General features: G+C 37.9%; 1 protein-coding gene and 1 long non-coding RNA gene across 14 annotated transcripts in view; both read right to left on the reverse strand.

The window, feature by feature from the left end:
* The window catches only part of RIMBP2 (RIMS binding protein 2), a 158582-nt gene that overhangs the window by 115104 nt on the left and 17734 nt on the right, over nucleotides 1-25744 (reverse strand). The window contains exon 1 of one of the 13 annotated variants that reach the window (XM_064466422.1): nucleotides 1912-1993. The exons of the other annotated variants lie outside the window; for them this stretch is intronic. The gene's annotated coding sequence lies outside the window, so the exon portion shown is untranslated. Of the gene's footprint in view, nucleotides 1-1911; nucleotides 1994-25744 lie in introns of those variants that run through there. 13 annotated transcript variants of the gene reach the window in all.
* Nucleotides 1961-25744, reverse strand: part of LOC135315828 (uncharacterized) — a 35133-nt gene continuing 11349 nt past the window's right edge. Inside the window, exon 3 of the long non-coding RNA XR_010375314.1 lies at nucleotides 1961-2049. This is a non-coding gene — a long non-coding RNA (uncharacterized LOC135315828). The remainder of the gene's footprint in view (nucleotides 2050-25744) is intronic.

Consider the following 25744-nt stretch of genomic DNA (forward strand, 5'->3'; position numbering starts at 1 on the left):
ATGTTGGGACATAAAGAGATCGAGGGAGCACATTTCAGCTTCAAGGTTTTGCTTTGTAAACTGAATTTTAACAAGTATAGTTGCTTTAGCACCAAAGAGTAATATTATTCTGTCTCATTTGAAAAGAATATTTCTCTGTAAAACAGCACTAGGTTGAGAAACAAAGCCCTGAAGTCTGTATCTAAATGGAAGATCTGAAAACTGTAGTTTACTCTGTTTCAGGTAACTCTGAACTCAAACAACAGAAATGGCTTATGCTACTTCATCTTGAAGTAGTATGTCTAAACACAAAATCAGGTACTTTTCTATGATAAAGAACAAGTTTTAAACACAATTTTGTTCAGCTATTTACAAAAAACCCACTGCTAAAAGATGACAGACAGATGTTTCCTTGCCAAGCCACAAAGTTTCAACATTTCTTTACATTCAAAAGCAACTATTCTTCTTCTACTAGAACTAAATAATAAGCAATGAATAAAGGCAATGTAGATTTCCAAACATCAATATTCTTTGCTTCACTATCATTATTGAGTCAGTCAGTTGTGGTTTTGTCAGTGTTTCTGAAAAGATAAACAAAATATAGACAGTTTTGCAATTCTAGAAGTTCATACAGGGATTCTCATGTCCCAGTATTATTATGCAGTATTTAGTGCTAGGATTTTTTCCTGCTGGCAGTAGCATGAGCACCAGTCACCTGCCCATCGCTCGCTCACCACAGGCATGCTACACTTCCCAAATGTGCCATTACAACTCCTTCTGCAGCTGTGAAAGGAGCTGCATGAGGAACTGATCTGTGCTAAAAATAACGCTGGGGTGGGCAGGGGGAGAAGTAGCTTGATTAAGCAGGCGCTTTGATGGAAAGGACAACCGTGAAATTATGGCTTCTTTATCTCAGGCAATTGGCAAGTTTTAGAGGATAACCCTGTACACCGTAGATCTCCGCCTCTACCCACAGAACTGCATTTGCTGCTGAAAATTGACTCCAACATTCAACTCAGGACTAGTCCAATCTAGTTCTTCCAAAGACTTCTAAAACCTTGTCTTCTTTCTTCACAGTATTTTTGTTTTCATAACCAAGTTTAAAAAAAAAATAAATAAATTACACCCATTATAATTTCATAGTCCCAAAAGGAGTAAGATCCTTAGTGTAATGAAAGCTACTAATTACAGGAAACAAAATGTAGTGTTCCATCTGCAACTCTGATTTTAAAAAGCAACAGAAATTTGTCCATTCATGTATTGAAATGTCTTTGTACTTAAGTGAAAGTATTTCACTTTCTAAAAGAGATAATTCAAGACACCTCACTGTCACACATATTCCTCTCTGGAAGTTGTCACCAGGTGCACTAACATTGTCCTATAGCTTTTATATTCAAAGGACCCATCTAAAAGGTTCTTCTCTGAACACAAAACGGCCCTGAAAATCAGAATTTGTGCAAGCCCATAGCAATCCAACTGGACAAAATCTGCTGACATTCAGAATCAAGTGTTAGGATGTATACAACAAAACAGATTGGAATGTGCTGATCACTGGATCCTGCACTTTTGTGTTCATGCATCCAGAACAAAGCATTGGAATTACTCTTTATATCACATTTTTGTTTATTAAACTATCATTTCATGCTTAAATTATGTCCCAAGTACATATCTATATTATTTAGGCACTACTTCTGTTCTAAAAGATTTTAAGAAATCAATACAAAATCTATCGCTATAAAGATTGTGGAGCTAAACCCTACTTCTCCCAAACACTCCACCTCAGAAAACCCCAACCCCCTGATGTTAGTGCACATGCAAACAAAAGAAGCCCAATCAACCAAGCAAACAAAGAAGCAGCACAGACCACAAAACTAGAGCTGTCTTTATATTCGTCACTTGCCATAATATAGTAAAAACAAAGACAGGACTTACTAAAAACTGCAAATGATGATGTTCTTGATTTAAGGTGGTGACATGAGACTTAGAAATCTGGGTCTCTTCTAAAAACTGGGTCTGATCAAATGTTTTCTGTGATGTTGTAGGCTGCAGACATGATGGATCATTTCCAAACTGTGTAGAATAAAACAAAACAAGTCAAGTGTCCAGTTTGTTAAAAGCGCATTTTTACTAGCCAACTAGCACTTGCTCTTCCTACAATGCAGCAGGTTTCATTAACATGTTTTTCATTGCATGTGGCCCCAAATGCTGCTTGAAACTGATGGTTAAATATACGTTACATACAATAGAAGCCAATCTAAACCAATAAATTCAACCTTGCTGAATAAACATTTTGTCAGGGCAGGCAACAAGACAGAAGTCCAACAGACCTCCAAAATAAGACTTAAACACTGTAGTCATTGGTCCCTTGCAGGAAATTAATTTCAGAGGGTAAATTAAAATATTTAGCTTCAGTATTTTCTCTATAAAATGTAGGGACATAGAAGCAAGCAGAAAAATTCTGACTAATATTTAGCATGGGAGTCTGCAAGTTTGTCAGAGTATCACTTTATATTAACAACACAGTTCCAGCAAACCTTATACAAAGTACCATTAGAAGTCCTGCATCTTTTTGCCAGCTCACCCACACGACTCAGTGCTCCCCAGCTTAAGAAGGAGCATTAGGTTTGATATTTCAAAATTTTTTTGATGCAGTCAGCTATGTCAACATTCGCAAATTCCTTTTTAAAGAAGGTTTGGGAACAACCACCTCAAATACACTACATTTTCATGTAAATATAATTCGAAATTAACTTCTTTCTGAGGAACCTTAAAAGATCCTGCATTTGGGATAGGTCAAAACTACTTAATCCTTTGCTTAGCATTTTCTGTTGTGGCCAACAACCAAATGCCATTTGCAAAATGACTCAGTAGAGACCATAAATTATTGAGATAAGCACAACCCAAAGTCACAGAAACCAGTGGACAAACTCCTACTGATCTTTGTGTAAGATCCTAATTGTTTTTTAGTTCAGCTTCGTAACCCAAGAAAAGATCCATTAAAGCCTCTCTCCCCCTCAGGCAAAATTAGCTGCCCTTCCTTACACTGTAAGTCCATCAATTTTAATACCACCTACAGCGAGTAAGAATCATATGCATTTTAAACTGCTTCCTTGGGAAACATGAAAAATGGTGAAAAAGTTTTTTAAAAATAAAAAAGGATTTAAAAAGTAATGTAACACAGCATCAGCATTGTGACTGTTTTAAATGAATGAATGTTTGATGTAAAGTCTAGCATGAAATGCAATTAACTTGTTCTTCCTATTCCCAGAAGAAGCTTAGCAAATCACTAAGATGATTACATATAAAGATACCTATGTGACTGTCCACTTCATGGACAGTAATGAATAGATGGCTGCTTCCACTACATCAGGATCAGACACAAGTCTGTCAAAAACCCCTACAATTTCTAAGACTTAATTTACAAGGCTATAATTCAAGTGCTAGAATGAATTGACTGGAAGGACAGCTTGCAAATATGTGCAAGAAACAAACTTCTGTTGGCATGGTTAAATTCCCTCTGAAGCTCCAATGAAAACCTTCCAAAAGATGCACAACATCAACCATCTGAGCGGTGCATGGGGCCAGTAGATTTATATGCCTATTCACAAGCCATCCCTTGAATCAAAGCATGTACAACGCATTACCAAGCACATATACACATTGGAAAGGCTGACTATTCAACAGTATTAGGTGCATTGATTAAAAGAGCAGAAGAAATACAATGGTAAAAATAACTATTTTTCATAATTTCTCACTTTTAAGACTAAATATAAAAGATAAAGTATACTGAGATGCTCATTTGCCATCTGCACTTTTGTGTTGTATCTTGTCACTAAATCAGGACTCTCATCTGTTCAGTGAGTACCTGATTTGTGAATGAGGTTTCTAGGCAGGACTATAGCACAAAAAAATAAATAATCTTTTTTATTTATGTACTATATAATCTTATTTATTTATATGTAAGCACACCCATAAGTATTTAATAATCTAGAGTATTCTGTTTATGATTATTCGTTTCCTCATGCAAACGTCACTCTCAGCAGAAAACTTTCTAACTTCCTCTGAAGGGAGCCATGAATTCAAACCATGGTTTCATGGAGGTCTATTTCTCTAATCCAGTAGATTTGTTTTCTGCCCACAAATGTAAAGATTTACCAACCCGAGGTCCTCAGCACCCTTGTTGACCTTTCCATAACTATCTTTTTAATATATTTTACCATGGCACATCTGATAGGAAGTAATTTAATCTTTCTCTAGTATTTTTCTAGTTGGAAGACTCCATAAGCTGAAAGCAGTATCAGACATACTCCTGCAGAAAACAGAGGGTGTTTTGCAGTTAATTTCTGCAAGAACTTCCTCTGCGTCCTCACTTTTGCACAGTCTTCACGCTCTGAACCACATGCTTTATCTTCACATCCCTCTTCCTGCAATATTCAGGTCAAAATAACCATGTGCAAAGATGTTGGGGCTCTTGAAAGAACAGTTTTAGAAATAAACAGTGTTGCGACCACAGCTGTGAAGCAGTAAGGCACCTTTCCATATCATCTTCGGTTGCATTTCAAAAATGAGAAAGTAAGAAAATCTCGGTAGAAAGATTTGCTGATTAAGCTCGGCAAATTAAATTCAGATAAGCCCCCATCTTTGCAGAGATGGCTTCATTTCAGCTACACTGCGAGAGGGTAGGGAAGAATTTCAGAAACGCTCCAATGCAGGCCTGTCTGCTTGTGCTCGGGATCCAGCACACTATGCTGTGCAGTCAGCAGGGGAAACACGCCAATAGCTTCCCTCCACCCAGTAAACAGAACTTAGGTCTTGCCCTGTCTACATCCTGTTACAAACTTCCAAGGTGTCAGTACCCACCTCTGTTCAGCCAACAGTTCCACCTTTCCTCCCTCAATAGCTGCACTTTCACATAAGTATCTCTGCTTCTTCCACATGCCCAAGGAATGCTTTCCTATGAGCATTTGTCAAAGGTATCCAGCTGTCCTCCTTAAAATTCTCAGTTGCTTCAGTACTTATGAAAACTAATACTCAGCCAAGTGGCACACGAGGGTTACTCTCATCCCCACCACTGTGGTACCATGACTTCCTCCCACTCCCTTTTTCTCTTATTCACCTTCTATCACCTGCTAAACTGTGAATTTCACAGAGGAATCGTTCTTGTTACATGTGTGTAGCACAACCCTCTCTGGAGTCTGAATTCATGCTAAAAACCATGATGTAACCACAGAGAAGAGCTGACATAGTTATTGGCCTCGGCAGATGATAAACATGAATAAGTTCTCCCAAAGACTTTAAAACTCGTATTTTTCACTAAAATGGAATTCTAAAAATAACTTTGGATAGTGCCCCTTCACACACAAAATGGCAAGGCATATGAATTGCATCCTATATGCACAAGCTAAATATCAGAGGTTATTGTCTAACAGATTGTTCAGTGTTAATGATAGATACTTCCACTCATACCCCCACATTTCCATCTATTTTTAAATGTCTTTACTTACATAATGTTTGATGTCTTCATCAGCGCCAATCTAATTCTGATGGCAACATTAAGGCTGTACTTGTAGGACATGGGAAATCACACTGAAAAGCATGCACCCCTACATTTCTGCTAGGCTTGGGCCTGGAAGCACAGGATCTTTTATTTATTCATGAGTTTCCTGAGAAGAACTAGCGGTTGCTTTGTGACAGCTGAATAGGATCGTAATTCAATCTTCACTGGAACCTGTTTATCTGAATGACTCATTAAGGTGCGAGCTGACTGCTAAAGAACTCTGTTTCATAACAACGAAGCCTCTTGTTAGGGGAAGATGTGTTCTGAGAAGTCGCTTTATGCAGTATGAGTTTATCAAAGTTCATTTTTGAGAGGTAGCGTTATTTCTTAAAAACATAAACAAATGAAGTGAAGCACAGTCACACCTGTAACAGTAACATTTTGCTGCTAGGATTGTGCCAAAAGGCAGTAGGATGTTTCATGGGCACAGGCCTTGAAAATGCAAGCTCACAGCTGCAGGAGGACTGGAACAGGATAGATTCTAACATGCTCAAGGCTTGGTATTCAAGCACGGGATTTGCAATCACCTTTCCAAACAAAGCTGTTACCATTCCTCTGAAATTCTAGTCTTTCCAAAGGGCTATTGGAGTATAAAGGACAAGGAGTCAATTGGAGTTTCACAAGTCTACAGCTCTAGTATCTACAGTATTATTAGAAATGCAGGTGAGAAATGACCTCTTAGAGTCATATGCTTATGATAATACTCATTACAGAGTTTTCACTCAGGAGAGTTTCAGGTAACGGAAACAGCAAGAATAGTTGACCCTTTACAAACAGATCTTTTCCAGAGATCACTGCTATAGCATACACAGTATGAAAGTCAGCTCAAGAACTGGAAGAGTTGTTCTAGGAAAATCACCTAGGAGGCAGAGCACAGGAGGGCAAGCGACTCGTGACTGCTGGCTACTGCTTAGCAGCTCTGTTTGGAGCCAAAAAGCACAATAATAGTTTACAAAGGAAGAAGAATAAGAGGAGTTATGCTCATAATGGCAAATAATTCTGGTTTTACATTATTTTTTTCACATCACCTCCACTATAAATAAGGAAAAAATATAAAAAATTACGTGCTGAGTTGTGGTGCATGCATTCCCTCAGGGATTTTTGAACCCTGGAGAATGGCTGCTTTTAAGTTTCATCCTCTGATTTGGGGCTTTGATATTTCGGTATCTTAATTCTGATTTAAAACTAAGACTTATCTCTGTCATAGGAAGGAGAGAAAAGAAATTCCAGCTCTTTCTCTGCCCCACTGGCAAGAAGCTCTGCCCTTCATAACATGATCTTCGACTGGATATGCAGTTCTCTAGTTTGCTGTTCTGTTTGCACTTGACAGCAGTTTGAAACAGGAATTATTTTACAAATAATTATTCCAGTTTTCCTCTAGGCCCATGGGAGGTATCAGTTTTTGAGAATAGGCATCACTTCAGTGCACAAGGAAAGCGTGCTAGGCATAGCCTTGCACTCTATACTACAGCTACACCACCAGGAAATTCTCACTACATGAAAAGGGAACTTCTGAAGACCATTGAAACGGACAACATGAAAACAGATTGTTATAAAAGATGAGTGAGGAGATGAAAATACATTTACTTTACTTAAATAGACTCTCTCCTTTTGTTCAGCTGACTGGCCATGGACATTTTCCTGACAAACATTTTCTTAGGGATTTTGTCTTCCAACACTTCCTGTCCTTTATTACATTCATTTAAAAATCTTTCTTGGTATTGCTTTTATAGCTGATCTTTCTGCAAGTATTTCAATGATCTTAACTAATTTAATCTTTTTCCTCACCCCATACCTTTGCAAAACCTTTTGCTTGTACTTATTTGTGATATAATCTAAAAGGGATTAAATACATATGGTTCATTATTGGCTATTAACCAAAAGCAGACATTATCATAAGCAACAGTTCTAAAGCCATAATGTTTTAGGGTCACTGACCTCCAGAAGGGAGTTAGAGGCAAATGCAATGTGCGAGTCCCAAAAACTGCATTGGGATAACTTAAACCTTAACAATACTTAGTTATTATGCTATGTCATAATACAGTTATACAAAGTATTGATACATAAAGATGCAGCATAATGAGACTTTTTATCATGGTCCATCGGAGATCTATGTCTTTATCAGTTTACATATTTCTTTTCAAGCTGAAATCAGCAAGATGCAAATGTCAGCAAAAGGCAGAAGTCTAAATCTGAATACTGTCGTTCAAAGGAGCATCTATAAAATCACACCTTCACTAAAGTTTCCATAAAACTCAAAGTCCCACTGGAGTCTGAAACAGTATTTCATGCAGATTACAACACCCAAAGTACTTTATGACAGCTAAACCTCTTCTGATTTGTGAGGTATGAATATTTACCAACTTTAAATATAAAACAATATAGCTACAAACCCAAATTACATTAATATTCCTTACTCGACAGGGTTGTGAAACAGTGTTTTGGAAATTCATTTGAAAGGTGCTATCATTGTGTCATATATTTTACAGTCTCTAACGATACATTAACAGTAATTCAGGAATCAACTTTGATCTTACATTGCAAACGACAAATGCATTGTGATTGAAGAATCGGTGGCCAAGTTACATGAAAGACAAGAACATTTGACATATCCTGCAGTGGGAAAACAAACATGGAAGGCAAAATGTCAACAATTATAAAGTTATCAGTCTGCTGAAGCAGTTCTTAAATGCTGAATCTGTAATGTAAGGCACTTCAATAAATCCTTCACAAAACACCTTTCAATCTTTCCTCTTAGATTGCAAGGATTACCCTGACCTGCCTCTTCTTTTAATACATGCCCTTTTTCTTCTTCCTCTATCAAAGAAATATTCAGTATTAGTGAAATAATCAATGGTATTGCAATATAGAATAATTATGCAGGTCTACAGTCTGTGTGGGTGTGTGCACGTGTGCAGAGAAAGATATATTTAACACACACGCTAAGCAAGACAATATTTTTTTTTACTGTCTATAATTAATTTATTACAATTTATTACTGTCCTATTAAGTCTAAGTAGGTAACAATAAGGCAAATCCTGGACTAGCAGCACTGTGGAAATGCCTTTTGATTTTTTAAATGAAAAATACCACGGAGAACAAATTCATTAGCTTTATTGTGGTAATGCAATACAACATCGCAGAGTGTCAGTGAAGGGACACGGCACACTGTACTACCCACAGCACAGAAAAATACTGCATGCCTCAACAAGCTTACCACCTCTATTTGTCCATAGTAGTTCACATATGGCATCATTTTTAAAAAATGAGAAAGCATGAAATTTTACAGCTGCCTGTATATTTTCACCAACAAGAAAAAATGAAACTGTTGGGATGTTGAACTAGCACTACATTATGTGCAAAACCTGACTGATTTTTATGACCATAAAAAGAAAAGATGGGGTACTGTGTCTTACTTTAAAGACAGCATCATCACTACTTCCAGAGCCACCCCACAGTTCCTCCTAGATACAGAACAAAGAAAGGATCCAAAAATCAAAGCCCAAGGAAACAAAAAATGCCTTTTTTTTTTTTTTTTTTCAGCACAACTGCCTGCAGCTGCCGCGGATGGTTCCTTAGTCTCCTGCCACATCACAGGCCCATGCCTGTCCTTGTGCAGTTTATAACATCTGACAGTGTCACAGTGCAGTGATTTGGCTGCAGGCAGCCACCCTTACAAATGATACACATAAACACACACTTTACTCTTCATACAGCCTTGCCAGAGGAGCAACCACTTCATGTGCTTTGCAACCTTACTTCATGTTTTACTTTTCCACTGAAAAAAAAATTATGACGATTCTGCATTACCACCAAATCTTATCCAGATCAGCAGAGCTACATAGCCACTGACACAGCAATACGGCTGATGCTGTCTATTTTATATACAGGAACAGGGGGAGAGATCGGAAAAGAGGTAACAAGCTTTCTAAAACACCAAAAAGATTTTAAAAATCTTTTAATTAATGCTTCCTGAGAAGCATGCCTTGAGGAATTATGAAAATTACTGCTAAAGAAGGAAAAAACCCTTTTAATCACTTGCAAATTATTATTACCCTGCAAAAAGACACTTGCTCTTAATCGAAGGACTCAACAAGTAAAACAACATGCCATTCCATGACTCCTAAACTACCATTTTTGACCTTGTTAACCACAACACTGCAGACCTAATTTCTCTACTCTGAATGTATTTTGCTCTTTTGTTGCACTGCTTCCCTGATCTTGCGCTCTAAGACCAGGACTTGACTGCAAGAAAAGAGGGGATATTTTCTGTCCTATTAGAATATAGGGGGGAAACATGACACAGGTGCTCCAATAGTTGTTGCGTAGGTGAGAAGTGTTGGTATAAAGTTCACTGAAAACATGGAGCTGTCATGAAGAAACCTGAGAGGGGGTAAAGAAATCTGAAGGGTCTTGCCTGAGAAAGCAGTGACTTAAAATAAGAGAACCTCTGCAGTGATAGTAATAACTGATGCCTCTTTAAGAAGGAATGAAAAGAATTTTGTTTCATCACTTTTGCATTTATTTACTTTAGCTCAAACGTCATACTCAACTAACAGTCGAGGGCTTAATTTAACATGAAAATAAAATTTTGAAAGGTGCTACACTAATGCTCTTAGAAATGGTTCACACACCAGGTTTGGTGCCAGTAGTGGCCAGTATAAAGTCCTCACAAAACATATCAAATGCCATCTAGAGAATCCACCTCCTGATATCTCTGCATCCGTAAGGCTAAACCATGCAATACATGTTTGTTTTAATTTTCTAGCGTTAAGTCAAATATTATCCTCCATCCTTATTACAGCGGAGAACATGGACACACTTTGATGATATTTGTCCTACGATTTGAGAGCTTTCTGGTGTACTAAGCAGTCCCCAATTTTGTACTATTACTTCATATATCAAAGTCACCAAACAAATTAATTAGCAAGATCATGTCACCTCGTCCTTAATCTCATTAGAAAAGACTAATGGCTACAGAATCAATTATTTCATAGAGATTACTGCCTTAACACCATTAGCCTTTACATCGCAGAGGCTCATTTTGAATTTTCAATTCCATTGTAATTTTCTCCACTAGTTTAATTACAAGCCTTAATTAAGCTCCTTCTTTAATCAACTTTATAGCTATGTCCATTCATTTATGGCTGCATGTAAAATAAGAAACAAAGAGCAACTTGCAAAGCTCTAAGGCCAGCACAAGAGCTTTCACAGTATTTGGCCAGCCTTAACCTCTGCTCTAAGAATTGCAAGCATTCCTTCCCTTTAAATATCCATAATAAACTCTTAACAAATACAAAGAAAACCAAAATTTTAGCTGGGTTTTACAAAACCATGACTGAGAAAATTTTTATTCTGCAGTTCCTGAAAATCCAATGGATTAGGGATTATATTTCCTTATGTCATTGTTTAGTTTTCTGTCAGTTTTAAGAATCTGTAGCTTGGTCACAGTTTTCTAGTTACTCCAAAAGCTAAGCTTAGATGGCAGGTCTTTTATCTATATACTGTGAAGATACAGTGGAATTTTTACATCACACTTTTATCGAACACTTAGACACCCTGTTCGGACATGGAAAACATGAATCAATATTGAGACAAGGAGTGTCAATTGTGGAATAGATAATGTAGTATAGGAAGCTCAGCTGCTTCAGGTAAACTGATCGGAGAGGTGCAGCTCGGCTGGCAAAACTATTTCCAGGATGTCCCCAAGTTCAAATTCACTTGTACAGATCTACATCTGAACCTGAAACAATCAGTAGGGGCTGTCTGGCAAAGAAAACAGTTGTAAACTGTTCAGATATATTCAACCTCCCTTTACTCCTATGTAAAAACAATTTACATAAGCCCCTCTGTTTCTCACTGAAAGAGCTGTATCTATAGACACAGATACTTGCACGAATTTTCACTGATTTGTTTCAATGGGTGCAAAAAGTCCAAAATATATGGGCTTAAAGAATATTTGCTTTCCTAGTGTTTTCGGCATTTCAAACCTATTAAAGCCACACTCTGAAAATTATGCTGCTATATATGAAGCCTGACCTCAACCCTTTAACCAGGAAAGCCCAAATTTAATCTCGTTTTTTGCAGACCCTCATACCTCTAAAACATCTACACAAGGAGATAGCTTCTTTTTAAATAAATGACCGTGTCACATAAAAATGACAGTATTCTGATTCAAACAGAACCATTACTCATACTTCTCAAATCAAACAGTTTTTTTAAAAACAGCTCTCTGCTAATACTTGCAAACTCACTTCCTTTGAAGGCACATATCCAGCAAATATCAGCCTTCTTTTCAAGAAAAAGCATTCGCTCTGAATGCCTATCAGAGGAGCTGCCAGCTAGGTGTTCGCTCCATAAATAGACTAGCACATAAGCATTCTCATGGGGAGAAATACTTATTGGATCTAAAGAGAAGCGTGTCAATACAGAATTGCTCAATGTCAACATCTAATACCATAATTAACAATCAGAGAATATAATTTTTTACTGTTTGGTATTTTAATAGAAAAGATTAATAATCATTCTGCAACAATGGTACCGTTTCAAGAAAAAATTAAAATATCTTCCATTAACCTGCAGAACCTTTCTTACTTGGTGAGCATGTGATCAGAGACATGAGAGGCTCCAACTCCTAAGAAGTTTCTAAGGTGAACTGTTAAGTATTTGACACTTTTTAACTGGGCATAAGGGAAAGGTGTGGGTTTTCAGTGACCTTCAGTGAAAGAGGAGATTGGAATGGCTAGGAAGAGCCTCTGTCTTTCTATTATCTTTAACTCGTTCTACTGAAATATTTTTCTTTTCCCTCTCTCAGACAATAGAACTAAAAGCCGGTGTATGTTCCTTCCTTATTGCAATGCTGCAGACAGCGCAGCCATATCCCCCGATCAATAGATACTACAACTTGGAAGATATTTTTGCCATTTCTTGCTACTTTACACCACACAGAGTCATCTTTTTAACCTGCCTCCCATCCTTCCAAATCCCTGTGATTACCAAAACTTGTTGTTAGGCTCTTATCAGACTGTTTCTTGAACAGGGCAAAATCCCTGCCATCCCTAACACACAATTTGCCCTTTTCCATCTGTGAAGTAAGTTGTTACTGTACTCTTTGCTTGTGAATTACTTTTGAGTTTTCAGATGTGCTAAGCAGGAATTGATCTCTCAGGAATTGCTATGAAACTCCAAATAAATTTGGAATAGCAAATTTTCCTATTGGTCCAGACACATTTCCTCTTTTGCTTTGTTCGCAGAAATTTTTTTGCATCATGGTATAACAGAAATTTCTTGTCATTTATTGATAAAAAGCCTAAATGTTATTTTATTTAAATTCTATCTTTCATATTCTCATGCATAACTGATAAAACTTTCTAGTGACTTTTTTCCTTTAAGATCTATTAGAGTAAGTCAATCAGCAAAAGTAAATCAGCAACAAAAGTGAGACATGCCAACACCCTCTCTGCATGCAAATTTTTTCTCTTAAATATAAAAAATGAGACCAAGGGAATCCTATTTCACTGAGCAAATTAACAAAAGGTCAGAAAGCTTGACCTCTGTCACCGGTGTACTCTGTCTGAAAGCTGAACTGCCATTTAAATATTTATTAGGGAGCGCTGTAATTGCAGGTTGAGAGCTGTGAGACAGCCCTGCATGTACAATACAGGAAACTGAAAATATTCATGACATGGGAGATATTCCACCGAAGGAAAATTTGGGTGAAGGAAAGGAGTACTAACGTGGTGTTTTAATACCTTCTGAATCAGGATACATAAGCAGGTAACCTGAAACCTGTTACTTTTGGGGTCTGTCATGGGACACAGACACAGAAGAGAAGAGGAATTTAGACTCTTACTAGCAACTGAAAACTGGTTTCAAATGATGACAGCATGACCAGCAGTAGATGGAACCACGTTTCATTTTTGTTAATATTTTTAAATGAAATAAAAAGAAAAAAAAAGGGGGAGGAGAAAGAGCTGCCTACGTGACAAAGTTGAGAGAGCAAACAAAAATGTTCCAGACCCTGCTGCTTCTATTAATTGGGCTTGCTACTAGCAGCAGTGCTATCTCCCAGCAGATTAAGGGTTCTTGCTAGATAATCTTCCTTCCTGCCTGATTTTAGTCCCTTTAATTAAACTAAAATTATACTTGTCTCTCTAGTTTGAAATCCATTTTACTGAATTTTTTTTTCAAGCAATTTATTCTATTTGGCATCGTAAGAAAAACAAGAAAGCTCAGAGAATTCAGTCCATTCTTCCTACACGAAACCCCACATAATATGAATCAAGGTGACCTGCCTACAACATACCAGGAAGGTGCTCTTATGCCTATGCCCACCCTGTCATCCTTTATCTGTCCTCCCTTCCTTTTCACAAGCCCAAATACGGTCCAAACACGTGATGGAGCATGTTTCCATTTTGGTCATTCACTAAATTACCTTCCAGACACATGAAGCGCAGCCCCAGAATGACTCCAGAAAGAGGCTTTGCAGATCTCAGCAACCAAAGGACAGAGTATCAAATGCTTATACAGGTGAGATCGTATTTTGAGATGAAAGTGTTTGAAGAACTGTCTTGCAATAAACTGAATGATTGAAATGGATGTAATTGCAAGCTAAATTACAGATAAACTGTTTCTACAGTGAGCTTGATAGGATTACTCCTTAAACAACTGAAGAGAATTAATATTTAGCTTAGACTTAAGAAACAAGTAGCCCCTGAGCACCAGGCTTAGATCAAACGTATTCTGTCATTGGTTCTGCTCATTCCACAACTTTTTAGAAAAGATGCTTACCTGCATAGTCTCTGACTAATTTTCTCCATGATATGGGAAGTTTTGAAATGAAGCTGTCTTTGAAAATCATATAATAGATTTCAAAAGAAACAATCATAACTTCTTCCTAAGTAACCTTTTTGGGGCATGTAATAAAATATGTTCATTGGTTAAACAAGCCAACATCCCAAAATATTCCACTGATGACACCTGGTGGAGCTGCATAGTGATTTCTATCAGCTTTCTGAATACATATCAGACTACAGGCAACCAGGGTATCAATCTTTAAGGCAACTGGTCAAGTGAGGATTTGCATTACACACTGGATTCAGTATTTAATCTGTAATACCATTTCGTATTCATGGCCTTTCAAAGGAAAATGTGTGCCATAGGAGTCAGATATGCAAACGTCACTTCTTGGTATAGAGGCAAAAAATAATAAATTAAATTATAGAGCATGATTAGGAAGATGCAAGGCATCATTACCAAGCAAAGTCCTTGATCCAGAGTAAATAATCTTAAACATTTGATCCATGAGCAAACTCATCAAAAAGTGTTAAGATTTCACGCTTCACTAATATTTGGAGTGTCAACCAGGATGAAAATTGAGGCAAATATTTATTGCAGCCCAATTAATGCGTTCATATCTGTTTATATAAACAATTTTTTTTTTTTTTTTTTTTTGGTGAAGAGGGTGCTTAAGACAAAGATTGCTGTGCAAAGTTCCTTAGCACATGCTATGTGACATACCCACTAAGAGCTATTATGGACACCACCTCTTGTTCAGAAAGTCTCCTCAGCAGCAAATTATTAGAGTTTGGAAGAATATGCACACAAAATATAACTACATGTTTGCCAAGCTCTTACTTTTGTCCAAGCAGACTGTTGGTCACAGCTGAAGAAAGTGTACTGAACTAAGTGCACTTTCGCTCTGAAGTAATTTTATGTTGTTAGAATGATGTTATCTCATGTTCCTTATACTCCTACATCCATCATTACCACTCAGACCATTTGTTAGCTTTAAAACCCATGATTATTTGAACATTCATTATTCTATTCAAAGTGTTTCTGTTTCCATTTTGGGGTTTGTGAAGCATGAGAGTATTTCAAGACTGCCATTTCAGCATTCCTAGCTGGAACATCCATTCAAAGCATATTCATGTGAAGACATACAAAACCTTCCCTTTATGCCAGCATTTCTTTCAAAAAACATGACCTATGTCATGTGTCATTCAAAGCAAACAAAAAGGTGTTTGGAATATTACTGCAGTAAAGCAACTAATTATATAAATTAATTTTTGTGAATAATATTTTTTGCAGTGAGAACAGGGTGTTACTGAGATTGAAGGAAAAAGGCAATATTTTACCTAGCTCTAATTAGATAATATCAATAGCAAACACTTTTTCTACTTGTCCAGATGGTAGTGCCAGAGAAGTTTTAACATCAGATTCGATACAGTAGGATCTGCATTTCATATGAATCACTGGGCTCTTGATTGGCTCAGCTTTTGTTGACAACACACCTACTCCACCTCCTATCAATACACTTTAACTCTGTTATAAAAATCCATCTCAGTACTCGATATTTTAGACAGGTCTTCCACAAGGTCTACCATCTTGAAGGAAGCCCTCATGCATTTTGTGTAATAAGAAATGACCGGTGTATTGCCACTGCCCTCTTCTGGATAAGAACGGGGCAGACGTCTGTAGTCCCTTCTGTTCTGGGTTATCAGGAAACTGGAACTACTCTACAGCTCTTGATTTTTATTTCCAAGGTAGTGTTCTTGCATTTTATTTTTATGCTTGCCATGCAATAAAGATGTGCAGAACGGTAACAACCACAAAATAGCAGAGTGAAAACAAACTGGTGGCAATAAGGTAACCTGAATTTTTCAAGAAGTTGACAACATGAAGACCCTGTTGATTTCAGCTAAATCCCCCCCTTCTTGCTTTTGAAAATAAGCTCTGGTGATATGCAAAAAATCTAGGTTAAAATGTGATGACTGACTCATTTTCTGGCCTAGCTGCGGCAAGGTTGTAATCTTTAATAATATTGCTTCCTCCACTAGTTTGGGCTGCTAATGAAAAGAACTTGGTGACTCTCTGTCGCTTCCTTCATAGGATCAAGAACAAATGAGTAAGAAATGTTTGTCATCAGAGCACAAGAATGGGATTCAGGGGATGCAGATCTACTACCTGGCTCTAAAGACTCAGCCTCTGACCTTGGATAATTCATTCAGCCTCTTTGTAAAGAGGAAAAAAAAAATCATTGAAAGCAGGTCAGAAAGCAAAAGCAGTTGGGGAATAAACTATATTACTGACATGGAACCACAGAAGTACCATAGTGATGATGGACTATACAAGTATCTCAGTAGGTAAAAGAACCTGGGCATGATACATAACTTGGAAAAGGGATTCCTAATTGTCCAAATCAGTTAAACTACTCACTGATGGTGCCTGATTCCTTATATCTCTATTCAAATATCTTTCCAGTCTTAGCCAGATTGAACAATTCCCATTATGACAGGAAATAGGAAACACCACTGAAAATGCTAAGTTTAGCTTGAGGGTAATAATACAGATCCAGCTTTGGATGAATAGTGATCTTGATTGTGAATGGGAAGATTGTTGTTTAGATTTTTTAATAAATAAATTAAAAAATTAGAGCTCACTTGTCACTTGCAACTCAAAGGAAGAAAGAACAATAGGCTGTACTGGAGGCTATCCAGGCATGCAATCACAGCACTGGAACAGAAACATCCCATAGTCTACATCACCAGAATGACAAAATAAAAACAGACAGTTGACACAAGAAAAACACTTGATAAACAACTGAATGCACCCCCCAACCAATGGGAAAAATTGTAGAAAAAAAATATTATTATTTATTTTGATTTGATAATGAAACTACCTGGCAAAGTGAACCACTTCTTTCCAAATGAATGTAATTAGAAGTAGCTAAGGCTTGGGCTTTATTTTTTTTTTAATAAGAATAATAAATATTTTAAAAAATAAAACCCTACAGCTACCACAGAACTTTAACAGAGTGGTAGTGTAGTTTAGGATGGCAGGTTCGGCATCAGAGGAGGCCTAGGATCTATTCCTACCTTTCTTACTTACCCTTCCTATAACACAGGTAAGTGACAGTCTTAAGTAGTCTTTTCTACTCAACTATTTCAAAAAGTTGAACCCCAGTCCCAAAGCTATATTTTAACAGTCAATAAACATAGGATCTATAACAATGGGGTTACTCTTCTCCCATTTATCTGGTACATGGTGGTCAAGTAACAGTAATCCACGCAATCACAAACTGGACATGTTTGTGACAAACCTAGCTTGACCCTCCTCTCCTAAACAGGCTGTTTGGCAGCTAAGACTGTATGTATGCTTTCCAGCACATGCAGCTGTTATAAAGAAAGGTGCGTGGGAGATACAATGATACAGAATTGGTCTGCATTTCCACCCAGTTAGTTCACCTCCCACTTCGAGCCCTGACAGGGCATTTAGTGTATAACACTATCCTCACTGAAGGGTTCCAGCTTTGTATTACCCTGGGGAAAATACCACCATCTTACTGTCTCAGCCAATAAGCAGGGACTTGCATTTGATTGGGATGATTATATATACTTGTAAGGGCTGAAATATTCTCGCTGTGTAAATAATTGCCTTCCAGAGTGTAAGGCCGCAATTATTTGTGGCCCTGTTTTCTAGAAGTCCAGTACATTGAAGATATGATACCTGCTCAGTGCTTTTGGAAAAAATCTAGCTTTCATTTAGGTTCCTGAACAGGAAAGCAATGCCAAACTGTAGATATTTAGCCACTTGAAAGACATATTCTTGAAGTCCTTTGAAGATCTGTGTTTGTGTGTTCCCTGGAAAACTCTTCCCAGAACATGGTGCATCCTAAATTTCTGAACCAGGACTACTGGATGCAAAAAGTCTTTGCACATACCCACTTGGGTTCTATTTCCTGGTCCATTGTACACCTCAAGCCCCACAACCATGCAGGCCACCTCTCTGACAGTTTATATTGCAATGACCATTTTAAACAAGCCAACTGTTTTCCTAAGAAGTTGACAAATTATGTGAAGTCACTGCCCTGTGAGCAGTGAAGTCTTCAGCAACCACACTAACACAATTTCCAGACCACTCTTCCATGCTTTTTTCTATGAGTGGTCACCTTCACTTTGTGCTCCCTCTCCACTTTTTGAAGCAGATATTCTGTAACCTGATCAGCACGCAAACACTTCCTCCACCAACCTGATATCTCTTCACAAAAACTAGCACTGGTGGGAGCTACACTGAGCAAACTCATATTTACAAAAACCTCTTACTACTTCTCATATCCTTGTCTTAATTTTACTCTTCTTTATGCATTCAATAATACATTGGCTTGCCCTTTCAGTTTAAAACACTCTCAATTACTCTAATTTTCTTAATGGCTCTTGCTTTAGCTGACATCAGGTCTTCAAAGCACTACAGCTTTGAGGGTTCCCATATTTTTAACTACTGTGCCAAATTGCTCCGAACTCAATTAGTTAAACACCTAGCTGCAGAAGTCTATCCTAAATTCAATGCAAGAGCCTGCTGTCACAGTTTTTATAACAAATTCGAAGATGCTTTACTTTAGCACCTTCTGGACATGAGGTTGTGTTGCAAACAATTCATGTGTTACATATAAAAAGCACTCCTAACTATATGTGTCAAAAACCAGAGTATCACAGAACATGTCAATGAATACTGTGGCAAGAGCAAGAAATGTGATTCTTGGGAAAAATACCAATCTAGCTATCTAGACAAAATTTTTGCTTTTCCTTTTTTTAACACTCTGAGATAAAAAATTGCAACTACAAACTAAGATAAAGATGCAAATGACACCTCTATACTGCCAAATATTTCTTTAACGAAGTACGAATATCAAATAATTTACATGTCTTACAAATGAGAAAAAGCTTATTTAACATGAGGCTGGATGATTCCTCCATTTTATTCATGCTGCAAATAGAGTCAACCTTTGTGTACTGGTAAACTGGCGTAAGAAATCACTCTTGTGATAAACGTGCCTGTAACTATTTTTCACAGACTATAAGGAAGCGTTGCATTAACTATCAGTTCAAACCCATATAAATCTCCTGACTAACTAAGAAGAAAAAATAAATGTCTTTATGAAAACCAGATATACATTAATGTTGAATCTTCTAAAATATATGAAAAGTCAAAACATGACATATTAATACATACTTCACATTCAGGCTTTATAAAAGTACAAAGGATTCCATGGTCCACATGTCAGGAGATGAACAGATCACAGCTGTCACAGCTATATCCCCATCCAGCAAAGCATTTAAACCCCAATTCTTAGCAACATGTATGATCAAGTTACTGCATCAATCTGCAGAAATCGTACACTAGCAAAAATAATACCTATCTTTCCAGGGGGGCTGTTGATTTTTATTTAAATGAGTTATGTATCAGCCAGACCAATTTTTCTTTTATTTGCACACATGTAACTAATACCTTTCTTACTGGCATTATCCCTGAACGATACTACCAAAAGTCTAAGGAGAATCAGGCCTTTAAGCCCTAAGTATTATCAACATGAAATGTAAATCCTTTAAAAAGGATTTGAGGTGGCTTTTTATGAGAAAATGACAGTCAGGAAAATGTCTAACGCCCTTTAACGTAAACAACAGGACAAGAACTAAAGATTCATCTCTATAAAGAATTCTGAAACCCAAACAAAAGCCAGAAGGCATCTGATAACAGCTGGTATCTTTCAATAGCCAAACCATCTGAGTGTGACATCCTTATTTTGGCAATAGCAAATGTATCATTTCGGCAAAAACAGAATCTCCCATCGCTAGACAAACAGCGCCTTGAACACGTATTGTAAAGTCCACGATTTTTCTATCCTCTCCTACGTGTAGCACTTTCAACGACTTATGTGGTAAACAGCAGTACCACTGTTAATTCTCTGATCACCTGGCATCAGGGCTCTGTTGATAGTTAGAAATTATTTCATGACCAAGTTTAAATGTATCTGCCAAACCAGAAACCGAACCTGCAGAGAGAAAGCGTTTTATTTCCAATGCAAGTCTTTCACATAAGCCTTGCTGGATCTGTGCCTACGTACGCAGCCAAAAACATTAGCAAACAGACTAGCCCTACAGCACAGCCACCTGAGCACTGCGGGCTTCCCCCTGTGTTCCAAAAACACTGCAGCCCACAGCTTTAGCTCTACAGGTGAATAATCTGTCGTTCTGGCCATGTACTAATGGGCTAATCAAAAGAGATTTTCAGCCTGTGGAGTATAAAATGGGACTGCTACACTCTAAAATCAGAGGGGTGTGACAACATCAGACTCGAGCCTTCAAGTCCTAGCCACCACTTAGTATAAGAAACACAGCTGGTTTTTCAGACAATAAGAATTTTGGATCATCTGCGCAGAAATTATGAATCATGCATCAATATTTATCAGAACCAATAATTTTAAAACATTTATTCCAATTATAGGGAATAAAGGTGTTTAATATTAAGAACTAATCACATCTTTATACAAAATGGAGTATGTAAATCTTCATGGTACGATCTTATTTCTCATGAGAGTTATATAAACACCTACACTTCATCTAGTTGTCTGGGCCCTCTTACAGTCAATGGAAAAATGGGCACTTCTAAGATGTAATTTATCTCCACTCTAAGACAGATAACTAAAAATAGAAAGCTTGCTTTCTCCATCTAATTTTTATAACTTATTGCTAAAGTACTGCCCCGGCATTAGTCATTCGTCATGGTCTCTCTGGGATGGTGCTATAACCAGTCCTTTCTCTGCCCAGACTTACAGCAAATTTACCTTGACCTCCCACTTGCTTTTATTATGAGCTGTTTAACAGATCACCTGAACCCCATACATATCCATGCTTACACCTTCCTTTCACAGGAAATGGTGCCTACAAGAGCTGCTGACACTTGCCCTTTTTCAGGGGAGCTTTTTGAATAAAGGCAAGTTAAATAACTAAATTATCACAGGTCCAGAATTAAGCCCAGGAAGTGAGAATCAATTTACTTTGACTTTCCCATTAAGTTATATGAAGATTAGTTAACGGATTTTCTTTTTCTCCAGCCTCCATCTGCATCCTGTATAAGCAAAAGGATAGAATTTATGATATGCAGGTCACATCTATCTTTCTCTTTGATCCGGTTAATGAAATTGAGTTTCATTGCAATTTTCGGCTTTCCCTCATTTAAGGATTGTGGTTACTTTGAAGATTCGTTGAAGCTTACAATATTTTTCCTCATAACCAGATTCTATTTCTCCTGGATATCTTACTTCTTTATCACTGCCAGTGTAAGTTGTTAATATAAATCTTCTGTCTAAAGCAGTCTAGGCTGACTGAGCTCCACAAACTTAAATTCCATCTTGAATTTGTATAGAAACTTTTCTAGAGAAGTTTTTTGCTTTCTCTCTCTCTTACAGAAGCGTCACGTATTTCTTACTAGTGGAAGTACTGGGGTAGCATTTAATCTATGAGTTAACACATGCTAAAATGGCTGAAAAGGAGCCTTCATCAAGGTAATGGTTCAACTGGTAGGTCAGTGCTGAAGCAGTTCAGGACACTACCCCTTCTCTACCAGAATACGGAATCCACAATCATGTGGTGACTGTACACATGTACATGAGGACAAAGATGATGCTTCTCTCACGAGTCAGTGACAAGAGCAAGATAACCAGGGCACATAACAGGAAAGGCCAAAGTCCAAGGCTGGCTGATGTATGCTCTGTGCAATTCCTCTGAAAAATGCCTTCCTAGCCAGCACGTTCCCAGTTGCCTTTTTGCCCACAGACTTTTTCTCTGCTCCATCAGCCCATTCATAAGACGTTCATGAGTACAGGAAGTAAGAAGCAGGTCAGGCTGACAAGATGCATTTAGCATATGACTTCAGTGAAACACACCGTATCATGCTGTAAACCAAAGAGAAACAGCTACAGGTGAGAGAAAAGAACGAGGTTGAGTTAGCTTGTGAAAGTCTCACTTCCGCTGTGACAGGTTTGAGAGGCCTGTAAATAGGTTGTGAAGCCCTTGTTTGGACAGAGTTCTGGCACCTTAAAGGGAGCACCACACTATCTCTAAGTGACTTGCTGCTAAGCCTTGTACTGCCATTTCCTTCCTGGAGTAAGAGAACAATAGAACCAGAGGAATCAGAGTATAATCTTTACACCGAACTTCCACCTCTTTACCTTCCGCAGAGCAGATTAGTGCACGTTCTATTTTAATTCTGCATGAAAGCCGTTAGTGCAAAGACTGGAATACATGAATAAAAATAACCAAACAAAAAACCCACCCCACGTCTCCTTTAAGTCTTTACCTTGCATGTTCTGCTGGCAAGCTTAGATAAGCACACTAGAGGGAAACTAAGAATGCTCCAGACAGTTAAGGTTAATATTGCTGTGGTATGGCTTGTTTCTGCAGTGATTAGGCTTGCTGCCAGCCTGATTCCTTCAATGTTTTAACTATCTGCATCTTGAGTAATTACATTAATAAACTTCCAGTGCAGACAGGATGCTAAACTCTAGCCACTGTTCATAATGGAAGTCTTCAAATACATTTTCTCTTTTAAAGTCTAAATAAAAAGGTAAATCCTGGCCTGATTTTCTAAGAACCATTCCTTAGAAACCTACGGCAATCTCTTGATTCTCAGCAGGATTTTTAGGACCAGGAGAATTCCCTATCAGCCAAAGAAAGGATTTTCTTTTTCTTTACTTTTAAGGTTGAAGCAGCAGATCTAACATTCCTATCCATCACCCATCACAGATCTGCTTAATTCAGATCCCAGTCACAGAATCCCTACAAATTACAGTCTGAAGACTTCAGGGCCAAAAGCATACTCGGGTACTATTCAAGCTAAGAGAATAAGTCATCAGCCATAATTTATAATCAGAGACGAATTTAGCTCATCACAGGTCAGTCCAGCAATCTTCAGGTCAACTCCAAAAAAACCAGCACCCTAAGCGATCAGATTGAGTTGCACACAATCACAAGAATATCTTACAGACTAGTATGTTATCAAATAAGGATGGGGAGCAATTGAGTCCTGTTATGTAACAAACAAAGACAAATATCTTCCCATTTGGATACCAGGAAAAAAATATTTGCTTGCAACACAAAGGGAGAATTTTAAGCAATGTATTACAAGCCACATTGCTTCACCAATCTCTCTGAACCAACAACGAGAATACCTCTTTCAGCAACTGTAATAAATGCAGTTTACTCTTCTGCAACAGGAACAACTCCCTGCTAGCCCTAAATCTTGACTTTTACCTCTACTGTATCCAGAAAGGAGATAAAAGGAGTATTTGCAGGGTGAGTCACATGTAGCTCATAGTTACTCTCTTCCTGCAGGGAACTCCAAGCACCTGTTAAGCAGTCAATAAAAGTATGTGTGTCTTTTTCACAAAAGGTTGTTTTATCACTTCACCCTCCATGACTACTAGTTGTATACAGCAGCATACATCTGCTGTATTTTTTGTTTGTTTTATTTTAATTTCTGCATCAGGAAATGATTGACAACTGAAAAAGTTTCATACATATTCTACAGAGATCTACACATTTCCCGGTAAGTTTACTCAGTGGAGCAGGGCTATGGTGTGGGCGGAACATTCAGGTTTCATTCTCAGATCTGTCACTGACTCACTGCAGAAACTTGGGGAAATCATGTGCCCTTCTAAACAAAACAGGGATAATAATAATTCTTACCAAAGAGATCTACAGTAAGGCTTTGTTAATTAATGTCTGTAAGGACTTCAAAATCCCAAGATGAAAGACAAAGTGCATCACATCAATCCATAAAATGCACAATAATGTATCTATGGAATAATGCATTTAACACTTCAGAACCATTAATCATGTGCTCGTAAAAGGCAAACTACTGCCATCCTTTTCTAAACAGACTTGCATACACAGAGCCAGAAGCCAATAATAGCTAGGGACTCTGTGCCTCCTAACCTTCTTTCACCTCACTGAGGTGGAATCATTTAAACACTATCAGTATCAAACAATATTGCCTGGAGACAAGCATGCAGGTCATATATAAAAACAACCTTGTGACTAAGGAAACAAATAAGCCCGTTTTCTGTATGCTTAATCTTTGCAACCTGGTCTTCAGGTCAGGCTCCAGCAGAACTGCTCTGCAATCCTTCTGAAGACAGAGAACGTGGACAGGGCAGCAATAATCTATGATGACCAGTCCAGGTAACAAACATAAAGCTAAAAGAATACAAAGTAATGCCAAAAAGTAGGCCATCTTTAAAACAGAAAGCTTACCATAAATGCAGCCATTTATTAGCATGACCTTCTCTTTTATCTTTATGGAGAAAAATTGAATATCTATTAATAGCTTATTCTACTTGAAGCAGATGAATGAGAGGCTGTCACTCTAAATTGTCTTCAATTTTGTGCCTGGTCTCCTTCCTCCCTTCATATGACTGCAGCATGTATGTTTATTTTGAGACACGTTATTTGTTCATTATTTTAACTTTAATGAAGTTTTGTGGGTAAGTTTAGAGATGTAACTTCAATTTTCTCTTCATAGTTGAATCAAAGAAAGTTGGCATTATATGCTACGCAGTTTAAAGAGCATTTTGTGCTGGAGGTTTCTTCAATCTCTTTGTTGTAGAAACAGGCCCAGATCCTGTCTAGAAAGGAGAATTCATATGTAATAACTGACTGAAAGAAGGTCCCTTAACTCTTGCTTACTCACATCAAAGGATCAAAACCACTACTGCCATTAACAACCACCTACCCACCTCTCCAGCTGATCACTTTCCTGAAAGCATCCTTAGAAATCTGAAGTTTTTTCAAAGAAGTGGAAATCAAGGCACTTTATTATGAGAAGCTGGCAAATATGTACCACACAGGAGTCTTCTCTTTTGGAACAAAAGCAGTGTGTGCCCATGCCCAGGTCATGGCAGCGGGGCTGCAGGAGCCTCTGTGAGGAGAGGCCGGGGCTGCCCCATGCCGGGCACACCCGCCAAGGAGGAAAAAGCAGAGGCAAAAAGCCTTCATGCATCAGCTCCTCAGGAATTCTGCTTATGTGGGCCTCCAAGAACTGGCCTGAATTTAAGGCACAGCCTATGGGTAAGGCCTACAGGTCAGAGCACCACCTCTACCACCCTTGTTGCTAGTCTTCCTGAAAAAGGAACCGTGTGAACTTAAGGTATGTGGAGAGATGCACTACCCAGTTATTCATTGCCTTCTGTGCAGAGGCTGCTGATGCCTTGTATTTCATTGAGATGAAGACACATCATGTTTTAAATTACCCTTACATGGCTATTAGTGAGTTCTTTAAATCACTTCCCCATCTCTTCAATTTAATAACAGATGTTCCCCTCTGGGTTTGCTATTAAGGTGTTAAATTTCCCTGTATACTTTTCCTCCCCCA

The sequence above is a fragment of the Phalacrocorax carbo genome, chromosome 15 (assembly GCF_963921805.1).
Source record: "Phalacrocorax carbo chromosome 15, bPhaCar2.1, whole genome shotgun sequence".
In the NCBI taxonomy this organism is placed as follows: Eukaryota; Metazoa; Chordata; class Aves; order Suliformes; family Phalacrocoracidae; genus Phalacrocorax; species Phalacrocorax carbo.